Here is a 13,964-nt window from a genome sequence, read left to right on the forward strand (position 1 = left end):
GTTGTTATGGTTACCTCTTGGGAACATTGACTCTTGATCATTAAGCCATGCCTTTTACTACAACTGGAATGATCACCACAAACCAGAAAATTAGAATGGCTTGCCCCAACCAGGACAGAAAGTATTTTTAAAAAATCCATTGACAAAATTAGGCAGCAAGCAATTGATATGGTTGTAGCTGAAAAACACCGTGGAAGTAAATTTAACCTTCCTTGTTTCTCTTTGAAGAGAAAGAAATAACTTGTGCTTTATGTAAGAAAAGGAGACCATCATCACTGAAGAACATACAGGGATTTCTATGGACAAAGTGGAGGAAGACTGAGGACTAATTAGGTTTTAGAAAATATTAAGATACATAATTAGGACTGAGGTTGGAATTTAAGGACAAGTAGCATTTTGACATAGTGGAGAGTACTTTTCAAGGTACATAACAGAAATTTCTTCATCATGATTTAGAAGAAAAGAACATACTAGAAGATTTTTAAAACCCAAGAAGTTCAACCAGAGTAAAGAGGTAAAAAATCCACATGGCAGCAGTTTTAGATATTGACTGGGGGGGGGGGGGAAGGAAGGCTTGTGATAGAGAAATCAAGATGCAAAAGACAGGAGATAAAAAGTTGAAGCTGGAGAATATTGTAGCAAGGTCATTGGATGTATGAGTGGGGAGGATAGCATGCCAAGCCTAAATAATTTATCATGATTTCCAGAACAATTATTCTCTACTAACTGGGAGTAAAAGAAAAATGAATTTTAATTATGAAGATGATCTGGATGAATAAGAATTCCTCAAACTCCTTTTTTTCTATTCATGAGAGTTTTCTTTGCCTTTAATTTTTGGAAAATTGAAGTATTTTTAAAAAGCTTTTCATTCTGTTTTAGAATCAGTATTGAGTATTGCTTCCAGGTTAGACGAATGGTAAAGGCGGGGTAATTAGGGTTAAGTGACTTGCCGAGGATCACACAGGTAGGAAGTATCTGAAGCCAGCTTTGAACTTAGGACTTCCCTGTCTCTAGGCCTGACACTTTTAGATAATTGAAGTTTTGAAGAATTTTTGTCTTTGAATTTTTTAGATAGTAGGTTCATCTTATTTTACTAAATTGAGTAAGTACAGCCTATGGATTTATTTATAGAACTCTCAAATTTAATAAATTATCAAGATATTTCCAAATATGTATTTTCACATCATTAAAAAAATTAGGACAAATGCATTTGATATTTAACATTATTTTGATTTTTTTTTAATCTGAAGGGCTAAATCACAACAGTGTTTTGGAGCATTGGATCACAGATTTAACATGGATGGCACTTTAAAAGTTTAATTCATCCCTTTCATTTTACGGATAAGAAAATTGAGGCCAAAAAAGGTTAAGTGACTTATCAAAGGTTGCATAGGCATTAAGTGTCAGAACCAAAAGTTTGACCATATGTCCTTTGATTCCATATCTAGCACTCTTCATAATCATAACGATGGCTAACATTTATGTTGTGTTTTAAGGTTTACAAAGTTCTTAATGTTAACTCATTTTATTCTCACCATAACCCTGTGAGGGAACTGCTATCATTATTTCCATTTTACAGATAAGGAAACTGAGGCTTGTAGTAGTTAAGTAACTTACCCAGGAACACATAGTAAGTGTTGAGATAGGATTTAAACTCAAGTTTTCCTTTTTCTAAATCTTGTACTCTGGACTTTACCACCTAGCTTCCTGGATCTTCTTTCCATTAACTAATTTCTAGGATAAAGGACTTTTAGATACTGTCCATCAAATACTATACTTATCATAATTTTAATTTTGTCCTGTATAACAAATTTACATTTTAAAAACTCATTTTATTATTAATAATTAAATCTGAAGCACAAGATTAAGTAGTATTTGAGAACTGTGATACAATGACATACTAGATGCAAACTATATATATATATATATATATGAAGTTGTCATTGTTGTCAGGTTGCATGAGGTAGTGGATACATATTCTGGCTTCAGGATAAGGAAGACTGGGGTCCAGAACACATTCTAGTCTTGTGACATTGGGGAAGTCAATGAACTTTTTCTATTCCTAGGCAATTCTCTGAAACTGTAAGTTGCTGAATAATTGATATATTGGTAGAGAGAGTTTTCTTATGGGATTCTAATGGGGAATGGAGAACATTTCCTTAAATTTATGAAACATAAATGTTTCCCTGAAGGGCAAAAAACCAGAAATCAGTAAAGATGGTGAGATTGACAGCATGATTTTAAAAATCTAAACTATATAGATCAATGTAGCTCATTGGGCTGGAAGTCCATGTGTGACTTTTCTGGTAGCTAAGCTACTTGAATAACAGGTTCTAGGAATAAAACAAACAATGAAGGATTATGAACTTACTGGCCAACGGCTATACTGATTTCTTTGTTCTTTGTTTTTGATCTTCTTTAAGTAGAGTCCGAATGAAGACTCATGAAATCAAAATTGCTTTTCTATACCAATTTTACTCTGCTATCTTAAGAAGGATAGGTCTGATATTGGGAAAAACAAATGTTTCTGTTTTGCAATGTATAGAGACATTCTTTCCTTATAGATTCCAGGATTGTCACATATTGAACTCTGGTGCAATGTTTACTTTGCAGATGTTGTTTTGTTAGTTATTCAGTCTGGACTGCTGCTTATGTTTGAGTGTCCTTCAAAGATGAACTAGGAGGGAGAATGGGAAATAAAGAAAGTGATATAGTGATCCAGAATCCTAGAGAAAAGTTAGAATATTGACCGGGCCCTCTTCTTTCATTGACAAATGTAACTAGCATGTCATGAAGTACTATGATAGTTATAGGATTCTATAGAGTTAATTGGATTCATAGTTTTTATCCTTGATTGTAGCCTGAGATTGAACTGGCTGGATTTACAAGGAATAACTGCTTTTAAGGCATAAATTTAAGCTGTTTTCTGCTATCAGACTTGCTTTTCTTCCTAATTTGTAAAGGAGCTTTTAAGGAAATGGTAGATCCTATAAAGAATTGCTTATGGCAACATATTATATTAACATTAAATTTTTATTGATATCTTTTGTTTTCATACTTTTATTTTGAAATATATCCCAATCATTTCCCTACTTAGTCAACCATTGCTTGTATGAACTTTAAAAAGAAGGGAATAGGGGAAGCAATTCAACAAAACTAGCCAACCCTTTATCAGAATCTGATAATACGATGTAATATTCTACCCCTTGAGTGCTTCATCTTGGCTAAGAAGTGTAGAGAACCACTTTCAAAATGAACCAGATGAAGTACCACTGGCTTTTCTTCCTTTCCTTAGATTCCTGTTTGATTCATAAGAATTGCTGGGCAATTGATTAGATTATGGCCACTGATGTAGATTCTGAAAATAGTCACAAGGCAGTTAGCTTATGGCATCTTAATGGAGGCTCTAGTTGGAGGTGGTTGATTCAAACCAAAGTATCCAGTTTGACCTTAAGTCTGGTCTCACTGAATTTATAGTTATAATTTACTGGTTAATATCTACATTTCCACTTTATCAAGTGATATGAAGACACAAAGTGTCCATGTCTATTTTATAGTTTTCTTAAGCATTTAAAGGAATAGTAGAAATCATTTTACAGAGTAAAAAAAAAAGCCAAGTTCTGATCATTTCCTTGCCATGCAAGCTTGGCCCTGCTGTATGACTTTGGGCAAGTCATCTAACCTTGCTGGGCTTCAGTTCCTTATCTGCAAATGTCAACAATAATAACCATTTACATAGCACTCTAAAGTTATCATATTCAATTTAATCCTTACTATCACTCTGTGAGTTGAGTTCTTCAAGTATTATTATCTATCCCAACTTTAAAGATAAGTAGATTGAGGTTCATAGAGGTTAGTCATGAATAATCACTTTTAAGTATCAGAGATGGGAGATAATAATAACTACTAGTATAAGGATTTTGTGAGGAATAAACAAGATTATGTATACAAAGAACCTTACAATTATAATGTATTATTCTTGTTATTTTAGTCATGCCCAACTCTTCTTGACTCCATATGGGGTTTTCTTGGCAGAGATACTGAAATGGTATGCCATATCCTTATTCAGATCATTTTAGAGGTGAGGAAACTGAGGCAAATAGGATTAATTGACTTGCCCAGGAACCCACAGCTTTTAAGTGTTTGGGGTTAGATTTGAACTCATTAAATAGAGTCCTAACTTCAGGTCAGAGACTCTATCCACTGTGCCAATTAGCTATGTCTAACTATTAGGTAAATGTCAATTATATTATTAACATTTGTTTCCACATCAAGTTTAATATGCTGATGGTGATTTTGATTCTGTGGTTAGAACAATGTTTGTAGAGCTACAAATGTTCTTTTTCTGGACTTGCTAATATTAATTGATTCCTTCTCCCAACCCCACTCAAGTTTTCCCCATTCTTTTCTTTTGAGGTTAAATTTTAAGTTTACTAATTTTCTCAAAAACTTGCCACTACTACTTGTAGATTCCAACTACAAAAGAGTGCATTTTTTTCTTCTATGACTGTTTTGTGAATAAAGTATACTTTAATTAATTATACTTATTTTATAGAATTAGGAAAGTTTGGAAGGATTATAATTTTCAAGAGTGGGTACAAATGACATTTCAGAACTGTTGATGTATATGTGTGTTCTTGTGTACACACACACCTATATGCATATATATGAGGAAAGTATTCGATGTATACTTGCACTGCTCATCCAAAGAAGTTTCAATTCTACCAAACTTCAAAGATGAGAAATTCTGTTAGTGTGGATGTCAGCACCAATGCCCATTACAAACCCTCTTTGATTTATCAAATGGTATTCAAGAGTTTCTGTTGCTATAAAAATCATCAGCCTTGGGACAAATTAAAGATGAGTCACACTGAACAGTCTATCAACTGATCTATACTTGGTAGGACATGCCAGAACTGGGGCTTCACTGATATCCAATGGTATATGAGGCATCAAAGGAAAGGTTTATGGATCTGAAACATGTTGAAGTAAAACTTTAGTTGTCACACCTCCTAAAGAAATACTTGCATTTTTTTGGTACTGGCTTATTGAACTCAATATTGAGAATGTTTTGGTTACTACTATTTATTTGTTTTATATTTTAATATTTCTGCCAAGAAATGAATATAAATTTAACAGAAATGGCTATCCGAGGACCATATATTTTGTTTAATTAGTTTCTGTGACCAAGGAGTCTATCTCTTTGGGATTGTTGCTGAGCTATACCAGAATGCTTAGAATTTTGTGCTTTATTTTGTAGCCACCTCTATTTATTAGGATAGCATGAACAAAGTTATAATTTTTGTAAACTTCTAAGAACTTAAAAAATCAATAATTCCCCCAATAATCTACTATCATTATAGGAATGCATTCAGCTCCTGATATTTAAAACTGTATTAACATGCTTCTGTTTCATTATGTAAAAAGAACAGAGGACTGAAGATTGAGTCAGCTTTTTAATAACATTTAACATGTTTTAATAACATCTTAGTGTGTTTTGGGGTGTCTAGGTGACACAGTGGATAGAATGTTAGGTCTGAGCCAAAAGTCTGGCCTCAGACACTTTTTAGCTGTGTGACCCTGGACAAGCCACTTACCACTGTTTGCTTTAGTTACCTTGTTTGTAAAATGAGCTGATAAAGAAAATAGTAAACTATTACAGTATCTTGAACATGGCCCCTTAGTTAAGCTCTTTATGCATAAGGGAAGCATAGTGGATCAAAAGTTTTTTATATCTAACATATATTTGAAGCTTCCATTGAAGGGGGGGCAAACTCTCTCTTCAGAGGCTTAAAATAAAGCCAGAAGAACTGAATTTTGAATTATTTTTGCCTTGCATTTTGAATACAGACTATTTCTTAGATACAGTTAAGAAAATATTCCCAAAGCAATATTTCTGTCTGGCAGAGAAGTTTTCATTGATTTATATAATGGATATTTATTATTTTCTCACATATACCACATATTGATTTTCTGAGACTGGCTCTTTCTGGTTGTATTTGCATTATGGAGACTACTAGGAGATGGAAACAAAGTTCTCAGAGTATGTTCAATACAAAATTATGATCGATAGTTTTTAATATTGCCTCTATATGTATTATTATCTTATATGTTGCTTATCTTTGTGAATAAATATCAAATGAGTTTGTAATTCTGTGGCAAACATGGATTATTTCATCATTATGATGGGTACAACAGATAAACACATCAGATTAATTACTACATTAGACCTGACTATGTGGCACAGTGGATAAAGTACCAGGTCTGGAGTCAGAAAGATATTTTCTTGACCTCAAATCTAACCTCAGACATTTATTAGCTGTGTGACTCTAAGCAAGTCATTTAACCCTGTTTGCCTCAGTTTCCTCATCTATAAAATGAGTTGGAGAAGGAAATAGCAAACTACTCCAGTATCTTTGCCAAGTAAACCTCTAATGGTGTCACTAAGAGATGGTCATTATTGCACAACAAAATAACAACAGATAATTCACTGGATGAATACTGACAAAATTTGCCCTTAGAAAAACGGATGTTTTTGCATTTAATTGTCAAGCAACAATTGATTAATGAAAATTTATTGAGTGTCTACTATGTGCCAGATACTGTGCTTGGGGCTAGGGATACAAGTACAAAGAATGAAATAATGTCTTATGTTCTATTAGGGAAGACAACAAGTACTTGTTAGTGTGTACTTGCAGAATAAATATACAGAGCATAAATACAAAGTAGTTAAATACAAGATAGCTTGAGAGAAAGGATATTAGCATTTGATGGGAACATGAAGAGATTCATGTAGATGACAGTGCTTGGATTAAGTCTTGAAGGAGAAGAGGTATTCTATGGGCTAGAAGTGAAGGAGTTCATTCCAGGTGTGGAGAAGGCAGAAGGTAGATAGAGAGTGCATAGTCATAGAGATGGAAAATGCAGTTTCCTGTATGGGGAACATAAAGAAAAACAATTTGGTTGATCACAGAGCAGGGAAAGGAGCCATATCCAGTGAGGCTGGAGAAAGTGGGGTCAGGTTGTGAGAAACTTTAAATGCCAACAGTATTACTAGAGGTAATAGGGGACCACTTGAATTGATTAATTGGGGAGTTGACATGGTCAGGTCTGTTAATTTACATATCTTTTTTGTAGAAATTATAGTAAGACTGAGCTGTCACTGTATGTGACTTAAACTGAGTAGATTTCACTTTTCCCACCTATTAAAATGAGGGGCAAGTTGGACTACATGACCTCAAAAATTCTTTCCAGCTCTTTGTCTACAATCTATTCATCGACTGTCAACTCCTTGTGTTTCTTTAATAAAGTCAACCTCGCTGAGGTGTAAAGTTGATGTTCTTGAAGACTAAATACAGTCCTCTGACTCTAAATCCAGCACTCTTTCCGTGTACTACATTGTTTTTGGCATGTCTTATAAACTGTAGTCTTTGGGTATAAATCAGGTGAGGGATCATATGTCTTTTGTACAAGAACCAGCCTGAAATGGAAGAGATTAATTACTTGGTTGACCAAAGGATGACAAGTTTTTCTAGCCACAGATACCCTCAAAGATAAAGCTTAAAAGGGATTATAATCCATATTGTTGGAGGGAGTATCTGTAGTAATGAAACCATAGGTCTTTGAAGTATTTGCATATGTTTCTTTAATCTTTATCAATGAAAAAAAAATAAAAACCTTTTTTAACCCCAGGTAATCAGTTTACTTGAAGGCAGCTAGGTGGCACAATGAATAGAAAACTAGATGTGGAGTTCAAATCCCTCCAAAAAGAGATCCTACTTTACTCAGGGGTTAATATCAAAAACATCTATTATTTATCTTTGTGGGGTCTCCTGAATACCACACAGAGATCTAGTGGTCTGTTTCAACAGGATAGGAAGTGCTACCTTCAAGTGGAATCAGTGTTTTTCCTTTCTTTATATTGTTTTTATTAGTATTGATTGTCAACAGAGACTTGGGCATTCTACCAAAACCAGAATTGAACACCTATTCATTCAACTTATCTGAAAAGACAGGCAGAAGTGAAATAATCAAAGGGAAATATGGGAACACACAGTAGGTGGGAGGAATTAAAGAGCAGAAATTAATAAATACATTGGAATCAGGCTTGAGGAATTTGGTTTCCTAACCGTATCAATTGATCAACATTTTTTCAAGTCAATTTTCAGAAAACAAGATTTCCTTCTCCCTTCTCCAAAATCTTAGGAGAATTTCTTTTACATTTTCAAATATAAAATTTCTATGTTTTCTATGCTTTTCTCCTAAATTCTAGAAAATGCTTCTGAAATGCTTTCCAAAAGAAGATGTAATGATTGGAAACAGCATCACAAATTAAATAAAAACTTTAAAGGGACAACAATATAAAGTTATACTTTAGGCTGCTATCTTGGCAGTAATTGTATAAACTGTATTTAATTCATATTTGTATCATTATTATGAATCTAAAGAAAAGTAAATTCATCTATTGTTTGTTAAACATGAGAGTCACTGAAGTAATAAAGAAACAATTACTATGATCTTCTGACTCCTTTGGGAAAGGGAATAGGGATAATGAAAACCTTCAAAGAGAATTTATTTACAGTTTAATCAAGGGATGAGCATGGGATGTCCTTCTGGATATTTTCTCAATCAAAATGAAAAATGCATGATATAGAATCAGTTAGAGACATAGTAGAGAGATAAAGATAGGCCTGGATATACAGTATATGGTACATTCTGTGGAGTTCTCTTATGCTTAAGAAATTACAGTAAGCTGGCAGATGCTTAAGCCACTGGTTAAAAGCTGAATAGTTTTCTGCCCAAATTAGATATTAGTTTGAATTAAAATGGGAATTGAGGAGGGGAAAAGGATAATTTTTTCCTCTTTCTTTGTTCTACAGAAACTATTAAACCTTTCTGAGTCAGAAGAGAAAATGGGAGTACAGGAAAAATGATAATTCAGTATTTTATTTACTTTGTAAAAACACTTACTTATTGGGACAAAAAGATAAACAACAATGAAATCTTTGTCTAAAGTCCGAGGATGACAGTAATGACAAGAAAGAAGCAAAGGCACCCTAGTCCTCATATCCTATAGTTTGGAGAGCACTTTCCAATTATTCAGGGATGTCCTAGGCAAAGGATAGGGATAAAAGAGAGAAGAACAAGGGGAAAAAAACAAAACAGGCTTAACAGGTAGCAGAAACCATCAAATGGATATCAATAAGTACTAAGAGTAAAGGCTGCCATGTGTTCTACTTGGTTAATTCCACGGACTTTATTTCCTATCACTGCCCAATGGTTTTGTTGATTCCTGCACTGGCCCAAGGTTTATATTTTTCATCTTTACCATACTACTGGGCTTCATAGCGACTGAACCAGCTTAGTGTTTAATGTCTTTTGCTCTCTTCATGTTTAATTTTTTTCATTCTATGTAGACGGTTGTCTACAAAAACAAACAACCTACTGCTCATTGAGCAACCAACGTGTGTGTAGAACAGTTGATAAAACACATCTATTGAAAGTCTTTCTCTACTAAGTAGTATACTAAAAACTAAATAATATAGAACCCCTTGAACTTGCATAATGGTTTATAGGTTTCAGTGTATTTTCAAATGCATTATCTGTTTTGATCTTCACAATAAAACCATTGAGGTAGGCAAGTGTTGTCCTCATTTTCAGTTGAGAAAGGAGAGAGAGAGGGAGAGACAAAGTGGTTAGTGATTTAGAAGATTCTTAGAAATTTCAAGAGCCTACTCCAGATTAAAAAAAAAAAACTTTTAGGTACTTTTATTTGTGGAGAATGTGGCTATAATATGGACGAAGAAAGGTGTGTTCAAATGGATATTATCAATAAAATTTGTTAATGCTTATATCTCCAGCTATCTCAGGGGGTATAACATAACCAAAATAAAAATGATTTTAGTTCACTTTAATTTTTATAAAGTCCTATGGCTGAAATATGTTAACTGGGTGCCCTGGGCAAATTGTTTAACTTCTCAGCATTTTAGGCATTTATCTGAGCCCACAGATCACAAAGAAGATGCCAACTTCCACTGGTAAAGGGAGTTTCCTCATTGGGGAGTTTCCTAAATGAAGGTGACAACTCTAATTTCCTATATATGTGTTAATTTTCCCAGATGTAACCAGTTTGAACTCCAGTAGGATTATAGATTTAGAGCTGGACAGGTCCTTGTTTTATAGGGAAGAATACTGAAACTCAGAGACAAGAAATCATGTACAGCAAGTCCCCAAAGTCATAGTGCTGTTTTGATTGTTAGGACCTGAAAACTGCACTAAGATTTTGAGGACATTCTGTATAAATTACTGCATCTATACATTCACATATGTATAGATGTGTACAAAAAGACACTTTTAGGAAGTGTACTCCATGGTTGATTTTGGTTTGCCCTACTGTTACTAAGATAAGGAATCATTTTACAGGTAATCACACTGAGATTTAGAATAGTAAAGTATATTGCCCAACATCAGACAAATGGTAAGGAGCAGAGTCCATAACCCAGACCCATCAGATTCCAAATCCAGTGCTGTACCTTGCTGCCACCTATGATTCTTATTTTATTTACTTTTACCCCTACCAAAGAGATCATGAGCAAATCACACTCTAGAACCCATGGAGGAAGAACCACATCTTGTTCATTCTCTTGAGTTTTCACTTCTATCTTGTTGTATATTCATTTTAAAGTAGAGTATGTGACTTCTCTTCCATTTTACCCCTTTGAAACTGTATTAAAGTAGCCTAAGTGCTAAAGAAATAGAAACAAAAATGTATATTGGTCTTTACCTGGTTGTATTGCATATCTAGTCATGGGTGATTGGACAAAGGATGAGTGTGGTCACTGTACGTAATATGTAATTAATGAATTAAAATGCTTCCAGGTCTAAGGGCCACAGTTGTTGGTACTGCCTAATTACTGAGAGATTTAGGCAACAGAAAACACTTGACCTAATATTTAAGACTATACCATGAAGATTCAACCAATCTTTTTATTTTTATTCCCATTTCATATGCCTATGTCCTAGCCAAACTAGACAGCTGACTCTTCCCAAAACTTGACATTTCTCTCCTGTCTTCAAGAATTACTGAGTGTCATTCCCTATGCCCGTAGGACACTCAACTGAAAAAGTATTTATTAAGTATTTATTGTTTAATAATGCCTATTTATATAGTCTTTACTATGGACCAAGCACTGTGCTAAATGTTTATAATTATTATCTCACTTGGTCCATACAACAACATTGGAAGGTAGGGGCTCTTATTATTCCCACTTTACAGATGAGGAAATTGGGGCAACCTAATGATTTAAAGCTAAATGTAATTTAAAGGCATAAGAGCTCTGCTAGTCATCTTGTCATCTTGTCAAACTAGTGTGAAACATATCTTTCTGAAGGAATGAATGAGCTTCTCTTTATCTCACTAAAATCCTAATTCACATTTACAAAGATGTCTCACACACTGAAAATAAATTTGTAAAAATGTGTATGATTTTAATATATGAAATATTTACATAAGAGTGTTATCTAAAATTATTAAAAATAAATAAATATAATTTATACCTATTTTAAAGAAAAAAATTATCCTCTGCTCATATGACTCCTCAAGGTTCTAACATTCAAGATCTTTGCCATGCAACTTCTTTCCTCCAGTTAGAATTGGAGAAACTGTAATTTTATGTTTTCTCAGGGCCTTTAATTATATACATATATATGCATATGTATATATATATATACATATGTGTATATATATATATATATATATATATCATGAAACCTATCAAAATTTAGGTCATCCCAACTCCAAGAAGACAGGGTAGAATTAATTGCCTCATAACTACTATGTACGGTGATTCTAGATTTTCTTTGAGGTTGACAAATTCCTTCTCATATAACAGTAGATATGAATTTAAAGGCTACTCCCAAGTAGACTTATACTTGGATAGATGGCAGAATGTGAGAGGACTGAGGCTGGGACTTTAGTATTATTATTTCCTTGATAAAGAAGAGAATATGTGGGGGAACAGGGCTTTTTGCTGGTATAAATTGAGGGATGCTTTTGGAACTGGCTTCCAGTTTACTTTGGTCCTCTTTCCCTTTTTCATTTCTAGCTTTCAAGGCCACCATTTATTGGTTTTTTACTTTATGCAGAAGTAGATGTAATGTTCCATACCAAGGATACTAGATTTAAAATCAGAGGAACTGGGCTCAAATCTTGGCTCTATCACTGAGAATATTAGATTTAGAACTGGAAGAAACCATAACATTGGTGTAGTTCCAAGTCATTCATTTGGCAGCTGATGAGATTGTACCCTAGAGAGGCTAATGACTACACAAGAAGTAAAAGATAAATAATTTATTAATCACTTATTACATGCCAGACACTGGAACTCAAGCCCAGATCCGATTACACCAAATTCTTGTAATCTGTTTCACTGTACCAAACTGCTTTTTACTATCCTACATTTCTTGGATTACCTTTGTGACTTTTTTGAAAGTTGTTTCATCTCTCTGAATCTTATTGCAATTTCCTCATCTATAAAATGAATGTGTTACTCTAGAATATTGCAAAGTTCCCTTATGATTCTAACAGTCTATGAATCTGTATAGTATTTTATGATGATGCTATCCATGATTCAGATCTGAATCTTTGGGCTCACTTGAACTGAAATCAATCTTGAAGATTTCTCAAAGTATTCTTTGAGTCATTCACTCACATAAGGTTTCCTCTGAGAACATTAGATTTCAGATTATGTCTAAAATGGTCCCATAGAGCTCATGCAAATTCTTGGTATTTATAACACTGATGTTGGTGATCGTTTCCAACCCACCCCTACCCTTTTTATAAAAGAACTTATTTCTAGGGAGTCATACAACTTTTTTTAACCCTTACCTTCCATCTTAGAAGTAACACTGTGTTTTGGTTCCAAGGCTGGAGTGGTAAGGGCTAGGTAATGGGGGTTAAGGGAGTTGTCCAGGATCACACAGCTAATGAATGTCTGAGGCTAGATTTGGACCCAGGGCCTCCTGTTTCTGATCTTGACTCTCAATCCACTGAGCCCCCTAGCAACCCTGAGTCTTGCAACTTTCCTCTCTGATAGTTTTCCTTTCCTTCAGGTCTTACCCATACAGTACACATGACTCACATTACTGGTAAAGGAAATAGTTCTATTTTTTTCTGTCCCAAATCTCAGCTATCTGCTTTGCCTATCTATTTTCCCCTTTAAATCTTTATATAGATATGGGTCTGTCTTTTTTTAAATATTGAATCCATGTCAGTCTATCTGGGTTTTCATTTAGGATTACTTTCTTCTCTCATGTAAAAGGTTCTGTGGTTCTTTGGAAAGGCTTTGGAGATACACAATTTTCTCTTCAGGACCTGTCTTAATCCATGCCTTTGGGTAGTTCTTTTTCTCTGTCCAATTTTCTTTTTAAAGATCAAGACCAGCCCAAGGTGTGTATGGAATTTGAGTCATTGCCAGAACAAAGATCATGGGTGTGTAGGGTAATTGAAAACTCAAGGAGAATATTCTCATTTTGTCTAGGAAATTCACTTCAGGAGACATTTCAGAATGGCTTCTCTATTTCTTCTAGATAATGCTTGGACATTCTCTCTATGGTTTCTTGTTACTTTATATAGAAATATCATTATATGTAAATGTTACTTATATATAAATGTATATAAATATAACTTTATGTATTATCATATCAACAATGTGAAACAGTAATTTTACTCCAGTTTCATAGATGAAGAAATATGTGACTTGCCCAAGATCATTCAGACATTACTTGATGTAGCCTAAATTTGAAACCTTAGTCTTCTGCCTCCACTTGCATTGCTCTTTCTACTAAAACTGCTGACTCTCAATCCATGTTTAGATTTTCTAAAGGAAAACTATATGAGACCACAGGGTCAAAATGACATTGGAGAATTTATTAGTCATAAAATCCTGTAGTAATAATTTGGTGAA

General features: G+C 34.0%; 1 protein-coding gene and 1 non-coding gene across 10 annotated transcripts in view; both read left to right on the forward strand.

Moving 5' to 3' along the window:
• The window catches only part of ESR1 (estrogen receptor 1), a 527,593-nt gene that overhangs the window by 207,714 nt on the left and 305,915 nt on the right, over positions 1 to 13,964 (forward strand). The window lies entirely within an intron of this gene.
• MIR7262D (microRNA mir-7262d) lies at positions 10,229 to 10,289 on the forward strand. Its single transcript, NR_162869.1, has one exon. It is a non-coding gene; the product is annotated as a microRNA mir-7262d (primary transcript).

Source organism: Monodelphis domestica, chromosome 2, assembly GCF_027887165.1.
Source record: "Monodelphis domestica isolate mMonDom1 chromosome 2, mMonDom1.pri, whole genome shotgun sequence".
NCBI lineage: Eukaryota > Metazoa > Chordata > Mammalia > Didelphimorphia > Didelphidae > Monodelphis > Monodelphis domestica.